We start from the raw sequence: 19,723 nt of genomic DNA, 5'->3' as shown, positions 1-19,723 counted from the left end.
TCTTGGGAGGCAGCTCTGAAGGGCAGAGGAGTCCAGGAAGGATGGATGTTCTTCAAGAAGGAAATTAAAAGCGCAGGAGCAGGATGTCCCCGTGTGCTGAGAGACGAGCTGGCGGAGAAGAGGACCAGGCTGGCTGAACTCAGGAAAAAAACCGAGAGTTTATGACCTTTGGAAGAAGGGGCAGGCAACTCAAGAGGACTACAAGGCTGTCGTGAGGTTATGCAGGGAGAAAATTAGAAGGGCCAAAGACCAGCTAGAACTTAGTCTGGCTACTGTGGTAAAAGACAATTCAAAATGTTTCTATAAATACATTAGTAACGAAAGGAAGGCTAAGGAGAGTCTCCATGCTTTATTGCATGTGGAGGGAAACATAGCGTGGAGAACAGGAGCTGAGGGGAGACCTTCTGATCTCTGACCTGCCTGAAAGGAGCCTGGAGCATGGAGGGGGTTGGTCTCTGCTCCCAGGTAACAAGTGACAGGATGGGAGGAAATGGCCTCAAGTTGTGCCAGGGGAGGTTCAGATTGGATATTAGGAAAAAATTCTTCATGGAAAGGGGGGTCAGGCATTGGAACAGGCTGCCCAGGGCAGTGGTGGAGTCACCATCCCTGGAGGGGTTTAAAAAGACACATAGATGAGGTTCTTAGGGACACGGTTTAGTGGTGGACTTGGCAGTGCTGGGTTAATGGTTGGTGCTCGTAAAGGTCTTTTCTAACCAAAATGATTCAATGGTTGTACTGATTGTGTGATCTTAGGGGAGATTAGAGGGGTTGTGAATTTTGAATGCGGTAGGAACAGATGCCTCCATCTGTTCTCTTTTAAATTGGACCAGTGCTGCACTGCGACATGAGACAGAGTAAATTTGTTGACATGGGTTTTATGCAGCAGTTGATTAGAAAGCCAATGAAAGTCAATCCCTTGCATTTTCCCGGGGAACATGACCTGGTTCAAAATGTGATTTTGGTAATAGTGATTTTGGTATACTTGGGGGCAGCCACAACAGTCAGTGAAGTGGTGCACAGCTTTGTAGAGCTACGTGAAGTAAATATTCACACGAATGAGAAAAGTTGTTGAAAAGAAACAGAGCAGCTGAGAGTTAAACCTTAGGCAGTGTGGAAACTCTTTGAGGGCACCTTCTCAGAAGTTCTCAGCTGTAGTTTGTCACCTCCTGCCTTCAACCGTCGTCGTGCTTGAGGAGTGATTGATAGATGGCAAACATGATGCCAGTACTTTCTCAGAATTCCAGATCTGGGACACTCTGTACTGCTAAGCCTGATGTCTCTATTGGACGCTTGGATAGAAATTGTAATACAGAATTAGTGGACACATGAGTATGTCTGATGTGCTGGGGAAAAGGCTTTTTTATTTTTATTCTGAAGCCAGTGCCTCACAGTCCGTATGTTCCACGCACTGGAGTTGTTTGAAGATGTGAAGAAACACTTGAAGGAGGGAGATGATGGAAGTTTTCCTGGATTCTGAGAAACACTGAACAGGATCAGAGAAGAGAGGTTCACTAAATACATAGAATTCACCTTTGTTTCAAGGAATTTCGCTCTATTTGCACCTGGGAGAGTGGGTTGGAAATTATTTTGTGTGCTTGATCTGTTCTCTAGGCAGCCTGTTTGGGTTACTGCGTGGAACCACTTTTACGAGTATAAACTTATAAGAACTTTCTCTGCAGGCTGTACCATCAGTGAAATCTTATCACAGTTACGATACAAGACTCTTCGATTTTAGATTATATTAGTGAAGCTCAGTAAATTTAGGTGAGTGGGTGTCCACGTAGGGAAACCATTGGACTTGCTGCCTGATGGTCCTCTTTAACTGGAAAAAAAAAGACGAGTAAATGAGCATTAAAAACACACCGTCTCAAATATTTTTGAAGACGATGCATCCTGGCAAGTACCGAGAGATAGACAGGAGCTGATGCAAAAGGTCCGAAGTAAAAAGCATCTAGTTTTTACATTATTGTTCCGATCATTAACTCTTTAAGATGCGGGTTTGCATTAGAATTGTTAGTGCAAGCCAGGGTTTATTTTTGTTTTCTGTTTGTGTGTTCATGCATTGATTCTTGCATCAGACGCTTCAAAGAAGCATTTCAAAATGTGGCAGTGCATATAATGTGGTGTTACAATTTTGAGAGAATGAGTGAAAACATGCAGCTACTTTTAGCACATTTGGTTAAGTTTCTCTTATAATGTCCATTATATGGAAGATGCCTAAACACCTTAATTATTCTCTCCCCAATTACCCCACTTAAGTTGTATGTTGTCTTGGCCTTTATCTTTTTAAAAAAGTGTCTGAAAAAATAAAAGAATTTCATTTGTATGAAGCAGGAGAAAGGGAGAGCAAGGCCTGAAATGTCTGAGTAATGCGGGCAGAGGGTGAGTAGTGTCTAATAAGTTGCTATATATTTGCTCTGTAGAATAACATTTTTTCTTGACGTCATTTTTAAAGCTGTTGTGCCCACACCACAATAGAGAAATACTTCCCCCTGCAAATTTTACAATATCTTGCAAGCTTGTTTGACAGGGCACATGACAGGTATAGCAAAACTGGGAGCCTCCTGTGACAAAATTCAAGACAAGTGGCAATCCTGTGAGTGGAAAAGGTGGAATTCCTGTATGTCAAAAGCAACCCCATTCTTATTTAAATTACTAAGAGTCATCCTTTTTCCTTTGCATTTTTCTATCAGTACGATTTGAAATATTAAAATGAGAAACACCCTAAAATGCTGTCTAGCTGTACTACGCTTTTCTGTAATCTTATTTGAACACTTTCTCATTGTATCTTTGGATCTCTTCCTTTATCTCGTTTAGTTGGAAGGAATGAAACTGGAGCAAAATTACGGAATAGACTTCGAAAAAATATATTTTTCTTGTCTTTTTCCCTCAAAATAGTAGAGGTTTATGGTCAGTGAAGCAGAGGGCTGAAGCCCGACCTGCAGACTGCTGTGTACTGACAAAGCTTGTGAGTTCTTCTACCTGAACAGGTGCTTTAATGAAGCCAACTGAAAAAGAGCAGAGAAGCAAAAGGCCACGGTGGACACACAGTCTGTAAATCAAGCGCAAATGCTACATCGCGGTGCCTGAGGACATGAAGGATTTATTTTTGTTAATTGAGGATATATTTAGCGTGGCGCAGACCGTTGTCCATGGCGCTTTCTTAGTGTAAAGCAGTGAGGTGGTGCACGTGGCGATTATAATGCTTAAAAATACGTAATAATTCACCTGCGTTATGCAACCCAGCACAAAGATATTCAGGTAAGAGTAGCTGTAGGCTCTGTTGCTTTGCAAGGGTTGGCTGGGTTGCAGAGAAGAAGGCTGGAAGGTCCCTGCTCGCTGTGTCCTGGCTGCTGCGTGACGAGTTGTTCTGAACCTTCTGGAGAGGGAGAGAATTTTTCCTGCTGGGGAAGCAGATCAGAAGGCTGGAGAAGGAACGAAATGTTGCAAGTGAGGGGTGAGAAAGGGGAAAAAGGAACGGCTGAAAGGATGGGTGCTCTGGTGTCGGGAAGCCGAGATGTCGGGACAAGGGAGGGGATTGTCCCGCTCTGCTCTGCGCTGGGGCGGCCTCACCTGGAGCGCTGTGTGCAGGGCTGGGGACACGGGATAAAAAAGATATAAAGCTGCTGGAGAGTGTCCAGAAGAGGCTACGAAATTGTTGAAGGGTTTGGAGGGGAAGCCGTATGAGGAGCGGCTGAAGTCTCTTGGTTTGTTCAGCCTGGAGGAGGCTGAGGGGAGAGCTCATGGGGGTTACAGCTTCCTCACAAGGGGAGGAGGAGGCACAGGTTCCGAACTCTTCTCTTTGGTGACCAAGGACAGAACCCGAGGGAATGGCAGGAAGATGTGCCAGGGGAGGTTCAGGTTGGACATGAGGAAAAGGTTCTTCCCCCAGAGGGTGCTGGACACTGGAACAGGCTCCCCAGGGAGGTGTCACGGCCCCAACCTGACAGTGTTCAAGAAGAGACTGGACAACGTCCTCAGACACACGGTGTGACCTGTGGGGTTGTCCTGTGCAGGGACAGGAGTTGGACTCAATGATCCCTGTGGGTCCCTTCCAGCTCAGGACATTCTGTGATTCTGTGATTCATTCTATGGTTCTGTGTCAGCAGCCAGGGACACTCATGGGAATAGCAAGGATGGGATCATTAGCCCTCTCTGATGGCAGAATGGACTGCATGAGTAAGTAATGTGGCCAAAAAATGCAGATTTTTAAAGTGAAACAGTTAGTGCCAAGGACAGGATGTGGTAGCAATGCTTTTGAGGACGGATGGGAGATTTTATTTTGGATTGTCTCTAATCTGGTATTACGGATTTGAATGCCCAGTAGTGGACGGAATACACCTTCCAGTTTGGTATCACAGAATCGTTTCTGTTGAGAGGGATCTCTGGTGGTGGTCTAGTCCCAACGCAGCTGGTCAAAGCATGGTCAGAGCAGATTGGAGGCCTCACAAGCTCTTTGGACAACCTGTTCTACATTTGACTATGCTGACAATACTAAAACTCTTCCTTATAATTAGAGGGAATTTTCAGTGTTTCATTTGTCCCTGTTGCCTCTAGTCCTTCCATTGGAACCCAGTGAGAGGAGCCTGGCTCCATCTTCTTTGCTCCCTCCCGTTGGGTTTGCATGCTTCAAGAACACTCCGCAATGTGAACAAAGACTCCGTAAATAAGAACAAGTATGAGATTGACCATAAAAGGATCTTCCTGAGCCAGATAATCCAAATCCTGAAAATGCACCCATAAAGACAAACGGTGGATTGTGCAGAGTTCACATGAAGTCAGCAAGGTGGACTGATAGAAAATGTGAAAGAATAGAGTAGGCAAGGGGAATTTATTTACAAAGGTTCTAAAAAGGGAGGCTTTTAGGAGAGAGAAGTCTAAATAAATCCGTCTCAAAGTTTCGGATTGAGGTCCCATCATAATTTTGTGGTTAATTTTATCCTGTGGTATTTTAAACCTTTTAATTTTCTTTTTCACATTTTGTGTATACTGCAGTTAGCTTGGCACAATTTTAGTACCAAATATTTGAAATATTACATGTAACTCTACTAACTCCAATTTTTCAGAACTCATTTGGATTTCTCGTTTTGTTTGGAAAAGTTAGTTTCCTTTTTAAAATCCGTATAACTTCATTTTTCTCTCATACGGGTTGAATGCATATAGGTTGCCTTAGGCAAACAGTTACAAATCAACCCTCAAGCACAGTCCTTAGGAGTAATTTACACTTTTCCTGTAGTAAAGCCGTGAGGCGTAAACTGAGTTCTTAAGTGCCTTTATTGCAATAGGAAAAACTTACCCCCATCTTACCTGGTAAAAATAGATCACGAGTTGCCAAACAGACTGTTTACCGTTTGGTGTGATAAAATTAAAATGTTTATTATTTTTTTTTAAAGCAGGGTGTGACATTTATCATCTAGATGCAAGAATCTGTAGTCAACTCTTTATGCTTCATGGTTGTTTGACTTTGAAATTAAGTTTTGACTATTATTTACTTTCTGTTGGGGAGAGTATAATACAAATTTAGTGGTAAAAAATTAATGACTTATGTATTGTCCTAACTCCATTCAGTAAAAGCCTATGTGTAATAGAGCATGAGTGTGAAAGATTCAGTGTTTGTAGTTTCTCCCAGTACGGAACTAAAAAGGAATTAGTTTGTTAATTGGAAGGGAGCACTTTTTTTAGCAAAGACGAAATCAAACCGTCACCTGATTTCAAACATTCATCATTAAATAAAAAGAGGGAGAGGGCATAGGAGGACTTCTGAATGACTGAAATTATGCATTTTGATACTTTAACTAAATCTAATTTTTGTGTGATTACTTTTTTCTTTGGAAAAAACCCCCACACAACAACAAAAGCACCACCACCAACAAACCCACAACGAACTAAAGAGAAAGATTTACTTTGGTTTTGAATGAAGCAAAGCACCATCATTACAGTTGATTCAATTTGAGTAAAAAAATAAAATCATGATCTCATAATTTAATTTTTGTTGTTGGGTGTTTTTTTGTCTCAAAAACACCCATGATGGAGCAGGTCAGGACTCTCTACAGTCTTTTGGTGAAATTATTAATAATTATTTTACTAAGATTTGCCAGAATGAGTTTATAAGACATTCTTCTTCATTTTACAGAACTCACCCACTTTACATTCATTACATATATTTTTAATATTGTCAAACTTGAAAAATATACTATTTTTTTCATTTCAAGACAAAATAGGAGCATTATGACGGTACTTAGCAATAAACCATTAAACATTTATTCTAAGTATCATAATTCTGTAAGAGTAGGTAGCTAGAGGATGTCAATGCCTTTTCTAACTAGGAACTCAACAAGATCGTTGAGTTTTGGTTTTTTTTAATCAGTCATTCTTCAATAAGATGAAGACACAATCCATCCACACAGCAGTTGTAAGGGAAAGAATAATTGTTCGATGTGTATTTATATGAATTAGTTTTTCCATATAAACTGTTAAGAATTAGCACTTTCCCCAGTTATCTGATTTTGGTTGTTTTTTCCCAAAGTGCTCTTATTTCTGTAGAACTTAATGAATGGTCAAGTGGAATTCACAGAAGCAGGATGGTTTTGGCTTAGAATTTAATTGGGTATGAGTAACAGTTGGAAAATTAATGATTATTTGTCTGTTTTAAACCTCCAGAGTTATGAGTCACTGTTTGGGAGTTTCCTGCTGCATATTTATGAAGTTCTCTGAGTGGGCTGACTCAGTGTGTTTTTCAAATAAGCATTTGTAATCCTTTTAAATGTGCGATAACCACTTAGATTGGAAGTCACGTTAGCATCCCTCATAAAATCAAAATAGCGACTTAAAGATCAGGCACCAGTATGTTCTATTTATCTATCTGTCTGTCTATCTGTCTGTCTGTCTATCTATCTATCTATCTATCATATATCATAGAATATCTCTAGTTGGAAGAGACCCATAGGGACCATCGAGTCCAACCTAAAACTAAACCATCTTAGGATCATCATCCAGACGCTCCTTGAATATTTATATATTTGAATATAAAATGTATATATACATATTTAGCAAAAAATCTTTTACACTTAGGAATTTGTTTAGGTCAGTTCGCCGCTGGGGATCCCCAGAGAGTGAAGTGGTCACATGAGAAAGAGTTTTTTGTTGAAATTTTATTTACGTGTAAGCAGGTGCTGGAAGGTGGGGAATATGTTGCTAATGGTGAGTGATGACCTAATAGTAATGACCTCCAGTTGACTTTTGAGAATGCGTTTTATTGGGGGGGGAAAACCCAAAAGTAACAACATATATTAAGCTCTTTTTTTTTGATATTATAAGATATTCAGCTACTTTTAGAGCACAATTGATCTATGTGAAGAGTACAGATGGGTAAGTAAGGGAGCTCGAAAACAGTGGTGGTCCAAGTATTGTCCGAATTGCGAGATCACGCTCAGAAATCAGGAATGAACACAGACTGCAGATTGTCCGACATCGCTGTTCAAATTGTCCGTGACTAGCCCTAATAAATCTATTTTTTGGAGAGAACATTTTGTGATGCCTTTCATCATCTTTGAGACGTTTGCCTTTGTAAAATTTGTCTGTTTTCACTGTTATGTCGTGGAATTTAAAGCGTATTCTCAGCCTTCAAGAGTCTTTGGTACAGGTGGGATGTGGATGGTGCTGGAGCTATTTCCCAGTCTGAATTACGGCGAAATGAGAACAGCGATGAGAGGAAATGAATTTTAGTGTCGTCACTATTTCTGATTCAAATCTGCAATTATCATCTCGTGTTTACTGAAGAGCTAAGTCCCAATTCCCATATTGAGGAAACCCATTTGAGGAAATCACATACGCTGAGTTTATTAAGAAAACTGTATGTTTTAATAATGCGAGTGAGTGCTTGGTTGCTTGGCTTATTGGCTTTTGGATAGAATGCCCAGTGCAAGAAAGACAATACATTAGAATGGAAAGCAAAATGGGGCCTGATTTCTAGCAAAACTAGACAAATTCAATTTCTGAAGCGTTAATCCCTGAAAACTAACGCCGCTATTTTTTTTATTCTGTTATTTTTTATTGTAGTAAGGAGTAGGAATTTGCATTATTAGTTCCGTATAAAACTCATTAAATCAGTGATAAATTTAGCTCAATAACTTTACTGATTTTGAAAATGATTGTGCTGCTAGAGCCTGTATTTCCAACCCAAGTAGCAGCTGAAAAATCTGAAGTACTCAGTCTTCCATATTTATATGTTAATGGATATGCTGAGTAAACAGATCTATTGATTTAAGTTGTTCAAGAATTCCTGTTTTAAAAACCTCTTTCTTCACTTGCTCCTGCTTTTGAACAGTCATTTAATTAGGCTTATCCCTCCTAATCACAGGAATTCCTGAAAAAAAATGAGGTTTGTTTAACACAAGAATGCCAAAGAGCTCTCATGGAAAAATCTGATCACTCAGTTTCAAGGATGATTTCTCTGCATGTTGATTTTTTTTTTTCTGAGTTGCTGGATACATTATTTCTTTTTAATGTACTTCAGCTATTACAGAGGAGGATTTGTTTTATCTTTTCAGGTTGTGAATACCGATTTTGTTTACAGTACAATACAGCAATATTGTGCATAAAAAGTACACAAATAGTGAATGGAGCTGGATTCTTCAGGAACCGTTATGAGCACTGAATTGATCTGAGATCTTCAGGAAACATTTGTACTTTTCTTGTGTCCTTTATATTCGATGGATTTGTGTGTTGTAGAATAGAAACTCTGAATTTTGCTTTCTTGGGTCATGGTGATGGTCTTGGACCTGTGTCAGACCATACACCCATAGGGGAACGCATGTGGCTGTTTCTTCTTTGTCTAAAATATATTCTTCATGTTCTCTGGTGCTTTAAAAGTTTGTAAACTTTAAACGGGTTTTTTTTTGTTGCCATTGTTGAAAAAGAGTAACTAGTACATTTAATTTAGTCTTATTATTGGAAAATATAGTAAAATGAGAATGGTAACAGCAGAGTTAATAAGGTATGTATGTTGGGTTACTGTTGTTTTGGTTTTTTTTTAGTGAAGGGCAGTCATGGTAAACGAATCTGTCAGAATTCTTTGAAGCATATGCTCGACAAAGGGAAAATCATCAATAGTGCTTACTTGATTCCTAAAACATTTCAGAAAAGACCCTCACAAAAGGCTGTTTGAGAGATATAAATATGCCGTGAGATAAACTAGAGGTCCCATCATGAGTCAAGAGCTGGTTAAAAGCAGGAGAAATGGCCCGTTTACCCATAGAAAGGCATCTCCAGACTAATTTGTAGGAGTCTGTATTGTGCCTGTCCCCATGCTCATAAAGGATCTGGGTATTGGGGTGATAGGGGTTGTATCCAAGTCTATCAAAGGCAGCATAGATAAAACCCGACTTTTGAGGATTATCTTGTGATAGAATCAGAGAATCATTTTGGTTGGAAGAGACCAAGATCATCGAGTCCAACCATAACCTGACTCTAGCACTAAATCATGTCCCTAAGAACCTCATCTATGTGTCTTTTAAACCCCTCCAGGGATGGTGACTCCACCACTGCCCTGGGCAGCCTGTTCCAATGCCCGACAACCCTTACCATGAAGAAATGTTTCCTAATATCCAATCTGAACCTCCCCTGGTGCAACTTGAGGCCATTTCCTCCCATCCTGTCACTTGTTCCCTGGGAGCAGAGACCAACCCCCTCCATGCTCCAGGCTCCTCTCAGGCAGGTCAGAGATCAGAAGGTCTCCCCTCAGCTCCTGTTCTCCAGCTGAACCCCCAGCTCCCTCAGCCGCTCCCATCACACTTGTGCTCCAGCCCCTTCCCCAGCTCCGTTCCCTTCTCTCAACTCGCTCCAGCACCTCAAGGCCTTTCTTGGTGTGAGGGGCCCAAAACTGACCCCAGCATTCGAGGTTTGGCCTCCCCAGGCCCAGCACAGGGGGACGGTCACTGCCCTGGCACTGCTGGCCACACTATTCCTGACACCAGCCAGGATGCTGGTGGCCTCTTGGCCACCTGGGCACACACTGGCTCATGTTCAGCCGCTGTCACCAACACCCCCAGGTCCTTTTCCCCCAGGCCCTTTCCAGCCACTCTTCCCCAGCCTGTAGCGCTGCCTGGGGTTGTTAATATTGGTTGGGTTGTTAAAATTTGAGATGAAGATCAGCATTGATCTGCGCGTCCATTCTCAAGTAATGCACCTGAAAGAAATCCAATCTTAAGTCCAAATACACAGCGCTGGGCTCTGAATTTACCATTGCCATTAAGGATGGAGATCTTGGAGGTATACGAGACATTCTGTGAAGGTGTTAGTTTAACTTGTGGCAGCAACGCAAGCATTAGGAATAGCAGAAAGTACAGGAATAGAGAGCAAACCAAAGTGTTTCTTCTGTCTTTAACCCACTTCATGTGCAGTTTCATCCCCTTTTCTCAGCAAGGACATGGTGGAAGTAGAAAGAACAGAGAAGGGATAGGTGGAAATGTGAAACTTTGTTGAAGTGTTTGACATGAAAAAATATAACTGAATAACTTTGTTGTGTTACCCAGAGACTTTGAGGTTGTTACACATGAGCCTGTTCAGCTTGGTGTTGCTTTGATTCCCTTCCCGGGTGGAAGGTTTGGAGAGCAAAACTCCCTTTAACAGTGTCATACGACTTCGTAAAATTCTCACTTGCTTAACTCAGAATATACACTGAAAGGTAATAATTGATTGCTGAGTCTGCAGTAGCAGGATGTGGTGGATGGCAATTAAAAAATGGGTGCGCTCGCTCGCTCAGACGGAGAGGTGACCCACGTGTGGACAAGTAGCAACACTGACCCGATGTTTCTTAACTGGGGGTCACTTGTGCGGTACTTGCTTTTGTTCTTTTGCCGATTTTCTTTCTGGGATTGTGAGTATTTTTATACTGGGTGTAACGAACAGGTTTCAGTGAGGAAATACGTTCAGTAATACTTATTTACAGGAGCTAAGATGTTTTGGTGTCAAGTTGGCCAGGGAAGGTTCGGAGTGGACATGAGGAAGAATTTATTCGTGGAAAGGGTTGTGAAGCACAGAACAGGCTGCCCAGGGCAGTGCCGGGGTCACCATCCCTGGAGGGGTTTAAAAGCCACGTAGATGAGGTTCTTAGGGACATGGTTTAGTGCTAGAGTCAGGTTATGGTTGGACTCGATGATCCTGAGGGTGTCTTTTAACCAAAATGATTCTATGAACTTATTGTGGCCTTTCCATATGTAAAAGTAGCTTATAAGAAAGATGGAAAGAGACTTTTTACCAAGTAGTGGACTAGATGACCTTTAAAGGTCCCTTCCAACTCAAACCATCCTACGGTTCTACAATTGCAAACTACACATGCGGATGGAAAGGTCTGTTCGATACCACCAGCATTCTCAAAACCTGGGCCAGCTGAAGGCGGAAATTCAACTGTGCCGGAACCACCGGGAGACACCTGGTTTATATAAAGCGCCATTCACTGCTCCCACCCTCATTGTTAACGCGGATACGGTTCTCGAAACTTTCTCTTCATACCATTTGAAGTTTCTTTCTTGGTCAGCTCCGGTTTTGTTCACACCAAACTGAATCCTCATGTAGTAGAAGAATCCTGCTAGAAGGATCTTCTTTATGAGCTCAGTAATAATTATCAATAAATTACCACTAAACTGTATTTTGTTACCTTTATCAATCCCAAAGGGGCAGCTTCTCTCCTTGAAAGACTGCAAATTAAACACCACTTGATGATCTTAGGGGTCTTTTCCAACCGAAATGATTCTGTGATTATATGATTCTGTGATTCTATGTTACATAGCCATGGCTGGGAGAACCACAATGAGTTAGTGGTCTCCACACAGAGAAATTTCCCCTTTGAAGCGGCTGTGTGTGTGTTTTGTTCATCAGTATCTACCCCGGCATTCACTCTCCTTTTGTACCTTCCTACTTCAGAATCAGGGCAGGATTTCAGAATCGGAGAAGTTATTGAGGAACACGCGTGGCGACTTGCTCCTCTGTTCCTTCGCGTCTTCCAAGAACAGAAAGCAGGGCTACCAAATTCCCTGGCACACTTTTTTTTCCGAAGAAATTCTGCAGTTTAGACAGAAAACTCTCGGTGGGAATGTTCCACGTGAAAGTCACTTGTATTTAAATTATTTTTAATCTCTCATCTGTTATCTCAGCCAAGAATGAGATTCTGCGGTAGCTGCGGTCAGCAGAGTTTGTATCTAAGTTGACAGAGATTTAAACCTTTGAGGCGTTTAAGAACATTCCTCAGCCACTTGGGTGTTCAGCTGCACTAGCGCTGCCCTGGAGGCCTGGATGTAATTTGCCTTTAATTAAAGAAAGCAGAATTCTGTGATTAATATTACAAGAAGTAATATGTATAATATGTAATATTTCCTCAATGTTTCCAGACGGGAATTGAACTCTAGGAGGAAATACTGTCCAGAGGAATAATTCTGTATTCTCTTTGCTTTCTCCTATCTTTTGGAAGAGTCCTAGCTAAAAAATACAAAATAATTTGTGAATATGTGGCTGCAATAGCCAATTAGAAAGCGCAGAGTTTAATGTGAGATGAATGCTCTTCAGTGAAATATTGCTGTGTATTGTATTTTATCCGTCAGTCTGTCTATCTCTTTGTTAGAATGACCTTTGATTCACCCTGTTCGTTAATGCGGAACAACTACAGCATTCCTGCTTCTCAACTTCATATTATTCTGCTCACATCTCCATTCTCATTATAAACACGGCTATTTTTAGCTAGCACAGATTCAGAATATGCCTTGTAAGCTTAAGGGGGATTTATTAAGCTCCTGTGTGTATTCACCAGAGATTCCTTGTTGAAGCTTACTGGTTTCGCATCGGGGAGGGGCAAAATGTACTATTTAATTCCTGCCATATGCCTCCAGGAGCTATATTTAGCTTCAGCTACTTGCCATTGTGCTATTTTTACAAAGGGATGCAGCAGTTTCGTTGTTCAGGGGCTTAACTAGGCAGAAATGTAGATGGATGAGCTCGATAAACCATCGGTGTGCTGCAAAAATTGCTCCTGAAAGTCGGTGTGTATGCGGTGGGTGTATTGAGTAAAACGGCACCAGAGCATGAACACAGCAGGCACCTTGTTCAATAGACTGGTTCTGTAAATTCACCTGATTAATACATGTGCTAAAAATTCTATTTAATTTTGTTTTAGACTGATAAAGTAGTTTAACAGGAATAACAACGTGGGCTTAGTTTGTATTTTTACATAAAGGGTCTGACTTACTGCAGCAGCACCATTTATTTCAATTATTGAAGATTTTATCATAGCTTTTGTAGCTGCCATGTATATTTTTAAGGGAATACAGAGGAGAAAAATTAGTATGGAGAAAGCTTGCTGCAGTTCGGTCCTAGAGGTTTATTACATATGCACTACAAGATGATTACATATGCATATCCTTTTGATAATGCACGTATCAGGGCTCTTGCTATCAATTACTGTACTATTTGGTGCTTTAAGGAACAATATCTACTGGGAAAGTCTCCTATTTGGTTTCTAGCTTGATCAGTTAAGTATTCCGGTAGATTTAGATTTGCTTCATGCTTTGCATGCAGAGAAATCTTTAGGTACTTTCTGTCCTTTCTTCGCCGTTTAATTTCTCCTTAGAAACACGGAATTTATTTTTCAGCTAAAGAAAGAAAAGAGAGAGTTTTGTGTCATTTATAAAAATATGGAAAAGCTAAAGTATATTTTGTGTATCAGAAAATCAGACAGGTTAGCTGTAAGTGAAAAGACGAATATTCTCCACTGAGAGACACAGCAATTAATAGATCTCATTCGGCAACGTTGCGTGTTATCACGATGCACTCATTCCATCAATTAGTTTCATGTAAAAATTCAATTGATGATAAAATTACTTTTTATGAACCATGATATGGTGTTTGATGCAGGCAGATAATTTCAAACATGGTTGTTCATGTATTCCACTTCTGATCTTCGTTTCTTATTATGGACCCTTCCTGGGCAGCCTACGATTTCTGCCAGATACGAAAGGTATCAGGGAGCACTAGTTTATTTTCAATTTTGGAATAATACTCAGCTTGAAATAAACCCGGTCAGGTAAAGGAAGGTCTAATTGTTTGAGACAATGATGTGAACTCCTTCATGGAAGAAGCTTTGAAGAGATCAGCATCCAAGTCCCTGTGGTCTGAGTTTTGCGGTAAGAGTCTGGTCCAAAGAGTCAATGCTAAGAAGTGTTTTTCTTTTTTCTTTTTATTTTAATTCTCCTGAGAACAGGTAGGCAGGAGGTTATTCAGCTTATGTACATAACACCTGTTGCTTCTCCCAACACTGCTGTTAAGCCTCATTTTTTTTATACAGACTTTATACTTTAAGCCTGATTTTTAGACAGACTTTATCTTTTGTCAGGTTACCCTGTGGAATCATGGACTGTAGACTCAGTAATGAGAGAAAGAAGCAAAAAATCACAAGTATTTGTCTTTCATAGAATCATTTTGTTTGGAAGAGACCCTCAGGATCATCGAGTCCAACCATTAACCTAACCCTAGTACTAAACCATGTCCCTAAAAACCTCGTCTAAACGCTTTTTAAACCCCTCCAGGGATGGTGACTCCACCACTGCCCTGGGCAGCCTGTTCCAATGCAGAAGAACCCTTTTCATGAAGAATTTTTTCCTGATATCTGATCCAAACCTTAGACTATTGTAAATTAAAACTCAAGAAAGTGCTAATCAGGCAGCCATGTGTACATTTCTAAATGCCAGGACTGATTTTTTTAATGAGAACCACTCTAAACATAGACACAGTCTTTGCATTCACAAGTCCAAGGACTAGAAGCTTGACGTATTTGAGTCCCATCTTCCTTGGTTTCAGCTACGTAGGCATCTCCGTTTCCCTCCCAGTGCTCAAATTCTGGTTTTTCCCTGAAAAAAATTCCGTGTTGTTCAATGTCCTTAATTTCTGTATGAGCCGTGTTGCTGGAGCAGCGTATCCCACGATTCGATAACTTGCATCTCCAAGACTGGATGTTTTTGGGTTGGGTCTAGTAATGCTTAGGCCAGGTAATTTTGTTAATAAAGATGGGAACGGTGCTCTGAGCACGTGTTCGGCTTTCCATCGCTTCGTTGTTATGGGTGTAATTATTGCCAGGGTTACCTGCTGCTGTTGGGAAGAGCGTGGTTAATTTGAGAAACTCGTTTTCTCTTTGTTACTGACAGATAATTTAATTAGTTACAGTGAGGCAGCTGAAATTCCTCATCCCTGCTATTTATGCAATCCTCAAAGCCGTTAAAAGAATTTAAGCGTGGCACCCAATAGAAGAAATTGAGAAATTAATTTTTGTAGAGAGAGGGTCTCTGGTGCCCTTTGTGAGATGGAACTGATGAACTAGTGCATTTTTATTTCTCTTTATTACTGATGAATATCACTGATTGCCCATCAGAGTTGGATATGGGATTGGTCAGAGGAGAAGAAAGAAGGAGGGAGGCAGAATTAAACAAAATTGGGGTTTGTAGTGTGTTTGAGGGGGGAAAAATCAACAAACAAAACAAAAGACAAAACCAAAAAACCCAAGGAAACAAAAGGCATCCGATGAGAAAAGAGGCTAAAAGTCAGAAAGAATGGCTAAACATTCGTGAATGCATGGAACATGTTCTGCAAATGCTAATTTGTATGAGAAGCAAGAGAAGCATGGTGGGATTTTGGAAGAAAACACGTTTACTGTTGGGAAAGTTGTGGTTTTGTTTTTTGGGTTTTTTTTGAAAGGAAGGTATATTTGAAGATTACACACCCAGAATAAATTATTTTTCAAATTTCAGCCCCTAATCTCATGAGAAATCACACTCACTAGTAAGAATTGTTTTCTATAAGCAGTTCGGAAACTTAAATGGAACGATTATATTCTGAATTTATATATTTTTAGTCTGGTCTTCATGCTGATTTTTTTTTTCTTTTTTAATGTTATATCTGAATGGGTGTCTGCAATGGTACATTCTGGTATTTCTTTGCAGTTATTACAGTCAGTATCTGCAGTCTCAGGAGCAAACTGCCTGTAGCTAAGTGCTGGCATTTCATCTTATATTAAATATTGAGACCTACTCAGTGTTAATTTTACTATACTAAGGGAATTTAGAAAAAACCTGAAAATGCAGCGTATGTGAGCATTTCTTCCAAAATAAGATTTGTTAATTTAATTATGGAAAACGCTGATAATAAATATTTCAAAAATTAATGTTGCTGTTTGGGAGAAATTTGAGGACAAAGTCTTGCTTTTCTGTCTGCAACACAAAACGCAGCATGTGTGGTCATGCGATACTGTAATAACTATTATACAACAGAATCTTCTGGTTCTTCTAGTAACAAGATACACACAGGGATAGAATCAGAGTTATTGCTGGTATAATTGCTTGGGAATAAAGTTGAGCTTTTGCTTACAGAAAATTAGAAACAAATCATTTCAATCAGAAGTGTTCTACCTTCTGTGTAAGTAGCAATATAATGTAGAATTCTATGGAAATTCTCTTTAGATTTTGCTCTCTGCTTCTGGGTAGGAAGTTCTATAGTCATAGTTCAGTAGAAATAATTGATCTGAGTTGTAGATTATAATTGTTTGAACTGGCAGTTATAAGAAAAATCAATATATGAAAGGTGTTACTGTTCAGAGTCACTGCTGAGGGATTAGGGGAAGATTTCTAACTGTTGTCATTCAGATAGAAAACTTGAATGCCAAATGTTTTCATTAGTGGCATAGTATTCTTCAAATATCAGTTCTTTTCTAATTTAGCTCTTAATTCTATTATAAAGAGAATTTGGGAAGGATCTCCATGAGCAGACTGGAGAGAATGATTAAAAAAAACCCCAACAACTGGTACCTGCTCTATGTAGAAAATGTGTTTGAGGACAAAATACGTGAGAGAAACCAAGACGATAGGTTTTTGACAGTTTATCTGTAAAATATTTCTTGTTAATATAAGAGGTGGTATTCATGTTTGGCACCATTGGTTAAGAGTCTTGTCATCTGGAACTCAGACTTGGAAATAATTTAATTTCCTTTTCTTCATCAACAGAAGGAAGGACCAACGAAGTAGTAAAAAAAATACGAAGCCAAAGGTTCTATAGGTTAAACAATTTATCTATATTTTTACTATTGAGTTTCCAGAATGCAACTCTGCTTAAAAACAAGAATCCCTCCCTGGTTTGTAGATATTCCGAATTCCAGATGTGTTCAGTTGAGCCTTTTCCTGGCCGCCTGCCCTGAAAGGCCGATGAACTCCATCCATCCTTTCCTTCCTTCCTTTTTTATGGATCATCCACAGGCAAAATTATATTTGTAGCGACACCCCGCCATTTCTTTCTGATCTGCAGCGATGCAGTTTGGAGAAATCTAATAAATTCTATTGATATTTGTAAAGATGAATGGAATCGGCAGCTCGCTCTGTTATTTGTGTGGGTTTGACAAGGCCACCGAAATATTTCTGCAACAATATTTAAATGGGGGGCTGTAGCATTTGGGCCATTGTCTGCAGGTGCTGCGGGAGAGGCTGGTAAATTGTTTTAAATTGGATCTTTGTAAGCTTATGAAAGTGTAAGGTTTTCTTTCTATCCTAGAGATAGAAAATCAGTCTTTCATATAGTATGTGGAGTCCTTTCTAAGGTACATGTGCATAGAGGGGTTTAAAGGAGATTGAGGTTTGTTTTTTTTTTTTCATCCTGTTCATATTATATGAATCCTAAACAATAAAACTTTCTCCAGTCACCTGAGCCTTCCTGAAAAGATTATTTCCTTCAGTCATTCTCCCCCATCAGATACATCTACACTCCTGATGTAAGGTCTGTCTGATGTTCTGTCTTTGTGCATGTGTGTACATCCCCAGGAAGCCTCCAAATTATCACGGCCAGGGAAAGAAAATAGATTTGAGTGTTCTGTGGTTTGCAGAGATATTCAAAATCTCTTACGGCCCCAGTATTAAATGTCCCCAGTTAGATCTTACGTTTTGGGTGAGATATTCTCTTGTTGTCTAGATTCATAGAAGACCATTAGGTCTTCCGGAACAGGCTGCCCAGGGCAGTGGTGGAGTCACCATCCCTGGAGGGGTTTAAAAGGTGTTTAAACGAGGTTCTCAGGGACACGGTTTAGTGCCAGAGTCAGGTTATGGCTGAACTCGATGATCCTGAGAGTCTCTTCGAACCAAAATGATTTTATGGTTCTATTTTTTTCCCTGTTCTCTAGCATGGGATGTGGGACACGCACACAGGCTCATCAGCAAGTGTTCATTGACAAATTCCTCACTACAACAGGACCAAGATTATGATGATGCCCTTAAACTCTCTTGGTCATCAACGACTGTATGATGGTATTTTTTAGCCTTTTTCTGGAGGTTTTTCGTTTGGTATAGGATGTTAGGAAGGGTTTTGCATATGAAATGACAATGCTTCGTGACCTTTATTACATGTTTATCCGTAATTATATGGGACTGGGCTTAATAAATCAGCTTTGTGCTATGGCCCTATGCAGAATGAACCGTGGATCAATACTACAGTAGCTTTCCCAAGCAGGATACTGAGTATTACAGCAATTATATAGAACATACATAGCCAGAGTTTCAATAGAAGTTGAAGTCCATTCTCAAATTACGATGTCAGTAGTGTCAGATCCCTGCACCTGTGGAGTCTAGCTCTGATTTTTATTAAGCAGTCCAGCGGGTTAATTAGGATGAAGTATGTTTTGAATGGGTTTGCACTTTTTTATTTTTGTATTTAATATTGATTAGCTCTCCTGACATAACATAAACTTGAATTTATTAACTGCAAATTAGGAATTGACATAAACAGAGTAGACGAGTATGTCCAGAGTGTCCAGGGAAGGTTTTTATTTGTATCGTAAGGTGACTCTCATGAATTTTAATGAAACTAAATTAGGAATTGGAGTTAGCCCACTTGACTTAAAAGCAAGCTGGAAATAAGCAAAACATTTAAGTGTGCTCAAGCAGTAAAACATGAAACTCTTGATTTTGATATTCTTTAAATCACTGGATTGTGGTTATTTTGAGAAATCGACTGTATCAATGTTTCTGTTCCTTCAGCCATACTTAGAAACATGAATGTTATTTCTAAGTTAGAAAATCCTTGGATTGTTCCTTAGAGCTTGTGAAAAACATTGACAGGTTTCATAAAATGTTTGATACATCTTTAATGACGTGACGTGGGGTTGGGTACGCTGGGAAGCTTCCCACATGCTGTTCATTAAGGAAAAGACACAAAACCCAACATGTCATCACAGAAATAAAGGCTTAGTATTACTAAAAGGAATGAATGCATAAGACTAATGCTGGAGAATCAGCCTCATTTTTTAATATATGCTACCCAGTCACATTCTATAAAATGAAGGTGAGTGTACGTCTACAGTAATTGTTGAGACCAGATGTTTTTAGTTTTGTGTAATCTTCATCTTTCCACGATCAAAAATTTCAAAGGTTTTCCATTTGATTTTGAATGTAATGAAGTGGTGAATATTTTTGAAGAGTATGAAAGAACACGGCATTTAATAAACCTTAAACTCTGCTAAGGAAAAATGAGCTCTTCATTTCTCTGTCTGTTGAATGTGGTATGGAAAGGAATTCTGTACAGGGAAGTCCAGCTGACTTTGTTCTGTATTCCTTAGTTTTTGAAAGGATTAGGAAAAAAAAAACCAACAACTGTTTATGTAAAATGCAGTTATTAGTTACGTTGCCTTTTTTCTTCAGATAATAGAATG

General features: G+C 39.8%; 1 protein-coding gene across 6 annotated transcripts in view; it reads left to right on the top strand.

Annotated features, from left to right (window-relative positions):
- TRAPPC9 (trafficking protein particle complex subunit 9) overlaps window positions 1-19,723 on the top strand; it is a 486,097-nt gene that overhangs the window by 136,080 nt on the left and 330,294 nt on the right. The window lies entirely within an intron of this gene.

Source organism: Caloenas nicobarica, chromosome 2 (genome assembly GCF_036013445.1).
Source record: "Caloenas nicobarica isolate bCalNic1 chromosome 2, bCalNic1.hap1, whole genome shotgun sequence".
NCBI lineage: Eukaryota > Metazoa > Chordata > Aves > Columbiformes > Columbidae > Caloenas > Caloenas nicobarica.
This window is presented reverse-complemented; position numbering and strand designations above follow the sequence as displayed.